Source organism: Scleropages formosus, chromosome 4, assembly GCF_900964775.1.
Source record: "Scleropages formosus chromosome 4, fSclFor1.1, whole genome shotgun sequence".
NCBI lineage: Eukaryota > Metazoa > Chordata > Actinopteri > Osteoglossiformes > Osteoglossidae > Scleropages > Scleropages formosus.
Window position 1 is genome coordinate 35357485 of NC_041809.1, and position 11412 is coordinate 35368896.

Here is an 11412-nt window from a genome sequence, read left to right on the forward strand (position 1 = left end):
TCAATTATCTTGAGGTTTTCCGCAAGAGTAATTACCCTCCTATTCTCCTTCCCACCAGTAGCAGGAGACACAGATGGGTGTTTCTGTGAAATTATGGATGCACAAAACACAACGTAGATACAGGGGGGTCTCTGTATAGCGACTGCATGGCAGACTGGGAGATGAGGATCGCTGCCGCTGCCCAGCATCACGAGAGAGTATCGTACCATGTATCGCTTGCCTGGGAAAAAATCGAAATTGAAAATTCGAAGTGTGGTTTCTGCTGAATGCCTATTACCAGTTCACCATCGTAAAGTCGAAAAATTGTAAGTCGAACCATTGTAAGTTAAGGAGCATCTGTATAACATGATTTATTTCATATTTACCTTCCAGCCAAATGCTTTTATTGCTTTAAATTGAAACACAGACATTAGCAACATTTCCTGAGTCTGAATAATTTTTTTTTGCTATACTGCAGTAAACACTGGGACACTGTACTGACATCTGATGAAATTTAAATTAAACAAAAATTGCATAATTTCAGCATCTAATCATCCAGTAATAATTGTAATAATAATAATAATAATAATAATAATAAGAAGAAGAAGAAGAAGAAGAAGAAGAAGAAGAAGAAGAAGAAGAATGTGAATATGAATACTGAAATGAATATGTGATATAACTGGTTTAGACATGGGAGGGGCGGGGTGCAGTGGCGCGGTGAGTTTGGCCAGGGCCTGCTGTGTGGCAGGTCTGGGGTTTGAGACCTCCTTCAGATGCCTTGCAACAGACTGGCATCCAGTCCTGGGTGTGTCCCATCCCCCTTCGGCCTTGCGCCGTGTTGCTGGTTAGGCTCCGGCTCGCCGTAACCCTGCTCGGTACAAGTGGTTGCAGACAGTGGATGCATGCATGGATGGATGGATGGTTTAGACATAGTGAGGTTGTACTTTCTATATTTATGATCAAGGCTAATATCTTTGTTAATAACAAATTCCATGATGAACTTTACCAATACAGTAAGAGAGTTATGGCAACAGTATGTTTTCTGATGGTAAAATGAACTTTTAGCATCTCGCTGCCCACCTTGGAAAAGGTATGATTCACTTCATGGCTAATTGTTTTGTATAAATGAAGGTGTATTTTTTGCAGAATTAGTCTTATCTCATGCTGCCAGCTGGACTAAAATATCCACCTCTGAAAATAATTATGGCCACTTTCTTGCCATTTTGTGGGAGTCTACACCTAATAACCCCTCCACTTTTGTTTGAAATTAAGTACAGAGAAAAGCTCCAGCTGTCAAGTGCTATCAGTTTCACATATTTCATTATACAGCGTGTTACATAATGCATTTTACTTTATATTTGGTGGTGTAATGTGCACTGTAGTCAAAAGTACATGCAATAAAGTACTGTGGACATTTTCTCTGTAAAAACATTACTACGACATGTTTTCTGAATTTATAATATTCTCATAAAGATTTTCTGAGGAAATAATATTACAGTTAAATGAAAATCATGTAATCAAGTGAACGATTTACATTACATTCATAGGTTATTCTAGTACGCCAAATCAAAGTATATGTGAAATTGTATGTATTCCACGTCACCATAATTTTTTTGGGATAGTAATATCAAGTTTCCTAAAACAAATGTTTAGACCAAATACTGCTGAGATATTTTAGTTGCCTAACATATTTGGACAGCTTTGATTTGTTTTTACTAGTTAACATATATAAACAGCACAGTCACGCAAACTTGATTTTCTTTTTTCCCACGAGGGCAAACAAGACATAACTTTCACATCAATTATTTAGTTGTAGAAGTATTGTCTTTTTTGTAGTCATGTTGTGTATATTTTATGCAAAGTCAGTTTTGTAACAACAGGTGGTTGTAATTCTGCACATTCTGGTGTTTATTTGCATGAAAGAGACCATACGCACACACATTTTGTTGGTTTTGCGTTTCTCGTTTACTGCGTATCGGCACAATTAATCAACAGTATTAAGGGGTCTGACCTACGTGCTACGATCAAGTGCCGTGAAGACAATGTGATCTCAGGACGATCACTTGCATTGCTTTCATGGCAAGGCAGGCCATGAAAGTGGTTGACCATTCTTCCTTCTTCTACAGGTGAAAACCCATGTAAACATGTTGAGAACATGCCGCAGAAAGTACGTGGAACTGGTACTGTACTCTGAAATTTATTAAATTCATAATTCATATTACCTGTTTACTGTGAATCTGTTATACTTGATATTCCAATTGTTCCTCAGTGATTCAGGTTTTAAATATTGAGAAAATAGACCAAAGGCGCCATGGAATCAAACAGGGAAACCAATAAACGCATGAAAGCAGCAGGGTTGGCAAGCCCAGGTTCGCATCCCTGGAGAGGTATTAATGTTGCGCCCGAAGGGTAGACACCGAGTCCGAGCCGCTCCGGTGAACATGCAGTTGTGCACACGCAGCCTTCATAAGCTAATAGCACCTATTATGAAAATAAATAATGCAGATATGAACAACTTGCTGTGCACCACTTTGGGAGCTGTGGTGCTTATTACATGTGTATCTGAGAACATTATCCTGAACCGGCGATGACGCAGAGGAACACACGTGTACGCACACACACTCTCACACACACGCCAGGTTCCGATCTCATCTGTAAATCTGCCAGGTGGTTCCGAGACACTTTTGCAACAGACTGGAACTCAGAAGGCGACTAATCTGAAAGTCTTGTTCCCTGTACCTGTGTTGGTCAGGTCCTCTTGGTCCCCATACATGCTGGGGGACTACAGGCGGCACGGTGGGAGTGCAGGCCTGCGTGACAAAACCGCAAATGCACGACGGCATATTAAGCCACAAGACACCTAGAAGACGCTACGCTACGAATTTTCCTTCTCAACTCATTGCAGAGTTGTAAGAGTTGTTCTCCATCTTTCATTCCTCCCCAACAAGGTCTGTACTTCTCCAAAGACTTGATCTTAAAACCTCCTGCTCCCAAGTCACATACCCCAGATAGCGCTCCCTGTGCAACATTTCATATCTCGCCGCTCGGATAAATCTGTTTCACGGCTTTTGCATCATTTGTCAAATGCTGCCAGGATTTGCTTTTCTAAATGAACTGCAGGTATATGCGTAGGACTGCACTCAGACATGCATTCATTTGCATATTAATTCACAAAGAGATATGCACAGTGAGGATATTCTTGTGGAACACAATTTCTGACCTACTCCACGGAAATTAAAACCCAGTCCTCCGGGGACAATCCCCCCCCCCCCCCCCCCCCAGCTAAGCCTGCGTCAGGTTGTCTGCGCTGCTCGTGGCTTAAGGGAGAAACTGGAAGTGCTTCATGCAATTCTGCCAACAGCCTGTGTGGAGAGATTAGAGCTGCAATCCATCCTTGTATTCTGATAGCAAAAAGCACATGTTCTTACTTTTCCTACCGTGGTTCTGTGCGAGAGAGACGTGAGAGCGCCGTATAGCCATGACCTCAAAATAGCTCTTGTATCTCAAGTGAAGGGCGAGTGTGACGGTGGGACCATTTCGACTAATAGCGTACATTGGATGTCAACAAATGAGAAAATGGAAAGAGGTTTAGTTGAAATAAACCACATCAGTATTGTTTTCGTCACATACAAGAGCTGCATTGAGAAGGTTGAATGCCGTGGTATTGTGCATGGGGCACCAGTGATTGGTCAGAATGCAAATTTCTGTTTGTTTCTGTGAGGGAAGGGTTTAGGGACAGCTGGTACTGTAGTGCTTAGACCCAAAGGTTGTAGGTTCAAGTCTGACCTCTAGCTGTAGTACCCTTGAGTGAGGTACTTGCCCCAAAAATTGCGCTAGTAAAATTACCCTGCTGCACCATCGGGCGAATAATTGTCAGTTGCTTTGTGGAAATGTGTCAGCCAAATGAGTAGGTGTTTGAAAAAGTCTCTAATTCTTGACCTAGCGAGAGGTTATTTTGTCCTGTTCAGTCATGGTTCCAATACACACCTTTAATTTTTCCCGCAAATTCAGCTAAAGCCGGAGTCAGACCTCTGTTCTGCTTTTGATGTAGATTTAAGATTGTGGGCTGTGTGTCATAGTTCAGCTCTTATATGTGGGAATTGATATTTTTCAGGCAATATGAGGTTCCTTAGAGTCTTGGTAATGAGGCACAATGAAGATTAACACTCGTTTATTACAGTTCTCTCCAGATGTTATCCATCACACGTGTCCATCCCTGCACATCTCTTCACAGTCTTCTCATACTTGCCTAAACTCTCTTTTCTACTTGCACCCATTGCAAAACTATCCAACGTCTCTTTCCAGTAGGTGGAATTTACCGTAGCAGAGGGGCTTTTTTCTTGAAATTTCTACAGCAGGCCATTACAGGCACATTTGCACCAAGGAAAAGAAAGGCAGCCCATTTTAAGTAGTGTATCAAGCAGTGTAAGTGAATAAGGTGTGTGGACTGATAACACTACATAGAGCTCATTGGAAGTCGCTTTGGAGAAAACCGTCTGCTAAATAAATAAATGTAAATGTTAGTAAGACGTAACGGGGGTAAAACGATAAAAGATATGAATGAATATCACATGGTGACTAATCCACTTGGGACTGCTGATCATGTAGTGGAGTGGATTAGAGTGTATGCGAAGGTTGCAGGTTCAAATCCTGCCTCCATGTGGTAATAACTCATAATAATGGAACTGCAACATTTAAGTACAGACACTCAGGCATGTTTTATTTTTCGAGCCCTTGTTCCTAAGAGCACATCATCAGTTGAGCAAGAAGTTAAATTCTGTGTCTTGGAGTAACTCTGATGTCAGTTTGAGATGTTACCTTTTCTGACACAGTTCCTCCAGTAGGTTTTCCATCTTTTTTTGATCATATATCAACATGCCAAGTGTTAGAATAATGTGCAAGACCATTTCTTTTTTATTCTGTGAATTTGTATCACTTCCAGAGCAGAAGGTTTGGCTGGTTCATCTCATGATTTGCATTATCTCACTGTCCCACCTACAGTCTTTTGACAGACTTAAGGCACCCAGTCTCACAGTTTCATATAACCGGCACCAAATTACTGCACATTTCTTCATTATTATATTGGTTTTATTGCTACGAGACTCCCGTACTGTTAATATGAAGCTGAAATGTGATATTCTAAAATGAAATACCGGAGAACTTTGCAACAAATCGCTGTCGAAATATGCTGTGAGCAGAATAGTGTGTATGTGCAAGATGTGCATCGAGGGGAAGAAACTGATCAAAATGGGTCAGTTCTCTCAAGTGATCCAGAGAAAGGCGTCTTCCTTGAGATGCTGCCTCGTGGCGGTTCGGAGGTTCTGTGGCGGAGCAATGCAGCCGCGCTCGGCTTGACGCGGATGAGTCACCACCACCTCTCTGTGTGACTCCAGCCCACTCAGCTCACAAGCGTCCTTCGCTTCAACCATCAGTTCCAAATCAAAGACAGAGAGAGAGAGAGAGAGAGAGAAAGAGAGAGAGAGAGAGAGAGAGACTGAGATTCAATTGCATTGCAATCTCTGTGCTATAATTTCAATTACAACAGCAACATTCGCAAAAATTCTGAGATACATTTAGAAGCCCAGCATGACTGTTGGCCATGTTTTGTCCTCCATCTCTCTTTTTAAGATGATTCATGTTTTCTGTGTGTGGGACATTGACAGCTTTTCCATGAGCAGAATAGTGTCGCACCTGGAGAAGCATTCAGTGTGAAATAAGCCATACATTGCATTTTAATTCCATATGTGGCTTCCAGGACAATCTGCCTTACTGGCATTTAGGTTTTTATAGCGTGTTCCCTTATTGCTGTACTCCAGACAAGGTGACAACAATTTGATTCCCAACTACAGTAAATGGAGGTGGGTGGTAAGATTGGACTTGACTTTTACCGCAGACTCTCATTATAGGTGCACAGGTACCTTTGGAACTTTCTAGTAGTATTTAATGTTAATGCACATGGCATCGTCAGTACAGAGTTTTTAAAATAAACTGAAATATATCAGAAGTACCACAGCAATGCCACATTTTGGCTAGACGTTGGTGATCATTGGACTGTACTGGTGGAAATAATAGCATAAATACTGTCTTAAACCAAAGTTTATCATCCCACTGCTCTAAAATGAAATGAAAAAGCTAGTAATATTATTCAGTATAGATCTTAATTGTATCATCATTGTTAATTTCTATTTATAAATCAGTTAATAGTTATGGTAAAAGTAATTTTCTCAGTTTAATGCACTTTTGGCTAAAGTGTTTGGCACTCCTGTAACTAATTATCATCTTTAGTGGGAGAATATTAATAAGCATACTCTTGAAAAGTGAAAAATAGCTTAATGACAATGGTACTCTCAGAAAATGCGATGCTGGAGTCTCAGAGGAGATCAAATGTCAGCATTAACATGTAGCTGCATAGTGTTTATTTTTTATTTTTATTAAGCAACAGCTACAGCCTACAGTTTGTACAATTTGTCTGTTTCCACAGCGGTACGTATAGAATTCGCTTCAGGTCAGAGGAACAACGTGTGGGACTTCTACCAGTGCCCCTGCACTTCTTTGCCGCTGTAGAGAGAGCAGAACGATCCGAGGGGCGGTTCCGACTGAAAAGTGCGGTTGGCACATGTTGGAGAAGAAAAGCAAACCTACGTACGGTTCACATGGGCCTGGTCAGGAAAACGGCAGGGGTGACATCGCCATTGAGGTAACATGGTCACTGGGGTAACAGTGCCACTGGCGTAACATTGCCAAAGGGGTAGCAGTGCCACTGGAGCCCACTAGCTTCGACCATTTGCTATTCAAAGGAAAGACATTAGAAATATAGGAGGAACTGCAGCAGATAGTTACCAAGGCTTTTTTCAAGAATCCCAGAATTTAATCCCAACTAATTCTGAGATGGTTTATTATGGATACATCAGTTCAAGGGTAACATTTAAATTTATTCTTGTAGCTGATGCTTTTCTCCAAAGTATCTTGAAATGTTAAGCTATTTACAATTACTCATTTATAATGGGGGGGGGGGGTGTATTGGTGCAGTGGGTTGGACTGGGTCCTGCTCTCTGGTGGGTCTGGGGTTCAAGTCCTGCTTTGAGTGCCTTGTGATGGACTGGTATTCTCTCTCTCTCCTTTTGCCCTGTGTTGCCAGGTTAGGTTCCACTTGGTTTCAGATGGTGTGTGTGTATGTGTATGTGTATGTATGTACTCATTTATACAGCTGGGTAATTTTACTGGAGCAATTTATTGTAAGTATCTCGCTCAAGGGTACAACAGATGGCAGTCGGATTCAAACCTGCAAGTTTTGGGTCCGAAGGCTATAAACACTGTGCTACTAGCTGCCCTTCCCTTTACGCAACTAATCCAATTTACTGTTGTACAGTACAAAAGTATTTCCTACATTGATTTTGGTAAAAGCTGCTGCCTTTCAAAGGACCGAGGTTTGAACACAACCTCTCGCTGCAGTGCCCTTGCTCAAGGTGTGCACCTTGAGCTGCTCCAGTAAAATTTTCCCAGCTATATGAAAAACAGTAAAGTCACAGAAAATAGCTTAACATTGTAAGATTCTTTGATGAGAAGTTTCAGCAAAGTAAACAAAAAAAAAAAGCCACAGCTCTGTATTTTCATAAGAACACATGAAAAACAGCACATTAGATATAATATGCAAAGATTTACAAAAAGAGCTCCGATGTTGATTCTAACTGCGTGTTAATGGCTCCGATTCAAAGGTAAAGTTATAATTCATTACTATCAAACAAATCTTGTTGTCTGGCTCAATTTTTACACATCATTAGAAACAGAAAAATCATCATTTAATGTGCTCTCATTAGAGAGTGTGGGCTGGATGCATGAGCCTGGAGAGGAGACCCCAGTGTCCATGCAATGATTGGAAGATGGGGGATAAAAATAGACACCACGTTTTTGTCCAAACAATAAGGAGCTGGTGCATTAATCAAGAGGGCCCCGAGTCCTGCAGACAGCGCTGTGTTGAACATCTGGAAGGCAACTTTCAGAACAGTAAACGGCAGTGGAAGCTGAGAAGATACGTCTCTGAAAGAAATGAGTGCAGACCATTGAGTAAATATTTAATTGTGCCAGACAGAAAACCTCCTGAGTCACATTTCTCTATTAATAACAAGTCAATAATTGATCGAACAGCATGGTGGCACAATGGGTTGCACGGCAGCTTCCAAATTAAACCGGCTCTGTTTATGGGGCAGCTTTTCCACCTTGTTTTTTCCCCTCTGGGTACCGAACTGATGAATGTAAATCACCATTAGAGCAGGAGCAATAATACACGTGTTGAAGTTGGGAGTATTCAAATGTAAAAAAAAAATATAATTACACTCTAAATGTAAAGAGCTAACATAAGCTATGCATCATCATATTACAGTTTAATAGTACAGTCATTTTTTTATTATAATTTTATTTCCTTTGTTTGCATTTGTTTTCTTACCCATAATGCACCTGAGTATAAATTGTTATTCATGAATTTCATTGTCTGTGTAACAGCTTGACTACAGAATTTCTGCAGAATGGCCCAGTGTCTTGCCAGTGTTTTTACAGCTCAACACTTGCTCTTCTACGGGTGTTCGACCCCCCCCCCCATTCAGAGGTAGTACTTCACCGAGGCGGGGGGAGTCTATACACAAAAATGTGCAAAATGTATATATTCATTTATATATATTTACTTGCCTTACACTTTTCATCAGGGCAAATCAGGTTTGGTTTGTGCACTAGGATATTTACAGTTATTTAAACGTTTATATGAGTGGGAAATTTTTACTGCAGCTATTCTGGTTAAGTACCTTCCTTAAGGGTGCTACAACAGGAGGAAGGATCGAAGTTATTGACATTCCATGTCTTATAGAGTAAAAAAAATGCTCTCAGCAAATTTTACCTTAATATGAAGAGATTACTGCTTAGCATACTTTGGAGTTTGAAAAACTCAGAAGTCGAGGTCATCACACACCCTGAACATACTACTACAGAAGATAATGGACATTGATTTTTAAATATTTTCTGAGAATAATTTTTCTGACCCTGACTTCAAACAGAGTTGGAATATCAATGCATGATACAGCAGGGGCAGCCGGTAGTGTGTAGTGGTGAGGGCTTCTGCCTTTCCAGTCCAAGGTTACAGGTTCAAACCCCCCTTCCCTCCAGCTATAGTACCCCGGAGCTACCGTCTTCACTGTACTGTGTGAATAGATAGCCTAGACAATTGTAAGCAACTCACGTTCATTAATTTAACTGACACTTTTGTCCAAAGCAACTTACGTTAAGTTGCTTACAATTATGTACCCGTTTATATAGCTGTGTAATTTTACTGAAGCAATTTTAAGGTAAGTAGTAAACCTGCAGGTGGGAATCCAACCTGTGATCTTTGGGTCCAAACAAACTTACAAACTTAACCTTGCAAGTCACTCTGGAGAAAAGCATCAGGTAAATAAATGGAAATTATTCAGCAGCAGGTATGATTTCCTCCTGTTTACGAGCAAAGGTAATTTCCCAGCTGTATTTTGTTGCTCTGATAATTTATGTTCTTCACGTGCTCTAGTACCTGTGTGCTTCAGAATGTCCAAGTTTCCCAGTTGGCTTAGTAATTACCTAAAATGCCCCTCCTCAGGGCTTGGGGGGGGGGGGGGGGGGTGTTTCTCTATGCCTGACGACCTCTTCTGGAAGGGTCAACAACCCTCCGCCAGCAGGGCCCCAATAAGATGGAGAGGGAATTAAGTGGAGAAAATGTGTGTCTCCACCACTTTTATGTTTGGCGATGCTGGAAGCCCTGGTCAGTTTCATGAGGGTGAGAGATTTCACTCCATCTCTGTGAGAGTTTGAGAAGTGTATGAAGCTTCAGTGTACGTGTGTGAGGGTGGGATGGCAAGTGCTGTCTTTGACTTTGGGCGCTGATTCAAACCCCTAGCCCTGCTGGACACTACTGGAGATGCTTTGAACTCATCCATGTAGCTCACCTTGCATCCTGCAGCTTTCAGGCCAACCGTCCTCAACCATCCTCCTACAAGGGTGCGCGGTGAGCGCCTCTGGTAGCGGAAAGCAGGCGTGCCTTTCTGTGAAGACGCAGGGAAATTACTTTATAGCAAACAATTCTCTGCGTAGTGGATGCAATTAGACATTCCAGCCGAATGGTTCAAAACAAGTCAAAACCAAGATTGCGCTTGCTGTCAGGGAGTTGAGGCACATTCCACTGCACTTCAGTACAGCCTTGCAGGATGTCTCTTATTTGCGTGTAGGAGGAAGAAATGTAGCATCAGCCATCACTCTAGAATTCATCACAACGAAAAAAAAAATTGTTTAATGCAGAACGCAGAAAACTTTGCTGGCCTACATGTTGTACATTTTATCAGTATTTAACTGTGTACATCAATTAGATAAATAAATCAGTCTTCCTCAAACATAACCGAATTTCACCCAGAAAAGTTTTGCAGTGTGATTTTCATTGATCTTGTTTCGGAAACATCTCCGTAACTATAATTCTGGACAGGGTGCCCTGGCTGCTTCATTATTTGTTATAACAGATTAACTGATCTGCATAAATAATTAATGTTGGATAAGACTATCTGTCAGGGAATTATGCAGCCATGAGTGGGCAGCTGGTAGCGTAGTGCTTGGAGCTGCTGCTTTTGGACCCAAAAGATTGCAGGTTTGAGTCCTACCTCCAGCTGTAGTACCCTTGAGCAAGGTACTTACCCTAAATTGCTCCAGCAAAATTGCCCGGCTGCGTAAATGGGCAAGTAATTGGAAGTAGGTTAACACCGTAAGTTGCTCAGAGAAAAAGTGTCAGCTAAATATGTAAATGTAATGAGTGAGTGGGCAATTACTATAGTACAGGTGGCAATACCATTCTCAAAAAGCAGCAGGAAGCAATAGGCCAGGAAAATTGAACCTGTGCATCTTCATGCTCATAGGCTCGGTGAGTTGTCTTTGTTTTTGAACCCTTGTCTCCAATAGCCAGAGCTCCAGCTATGTCTCAAGTGTAGTTCCCAGCATTCCTTTGGCCAAGATCACATGTGCAGGTAGAGCATTCAGTGAGGCCAAAAGCAATTCAAGTCCTGCTTTACATCCATGGAGCATACTTGTCATACTGTTACTACAGCACTGTGAGAAATTGCTTGCAGCCTTGGGATGTGATTGTATAAGAACAATATCAGTGGGACTGTGGGCCATGAAACAGCTCACTCAGTTTTGGTGCAAAATTACGATCAAAGTTAATGGTCGTCTGCTGCCTTACTGGATAAGAGCAGGGAGTGCATGGCAAACCAAAAAAAGAGCAAGTCCTCCACCCCATATTCATAGGATGACTGAAAATCAAAAAAAAAGAAAATAGTGTCTTTGTGCCACTTGATTTGACTCTCCTGCTGCACCGTGGCAGAGAAAGTAACTTCCTGGGCAGGAATACAAATCAGTTCAACTTCCATGTTAATA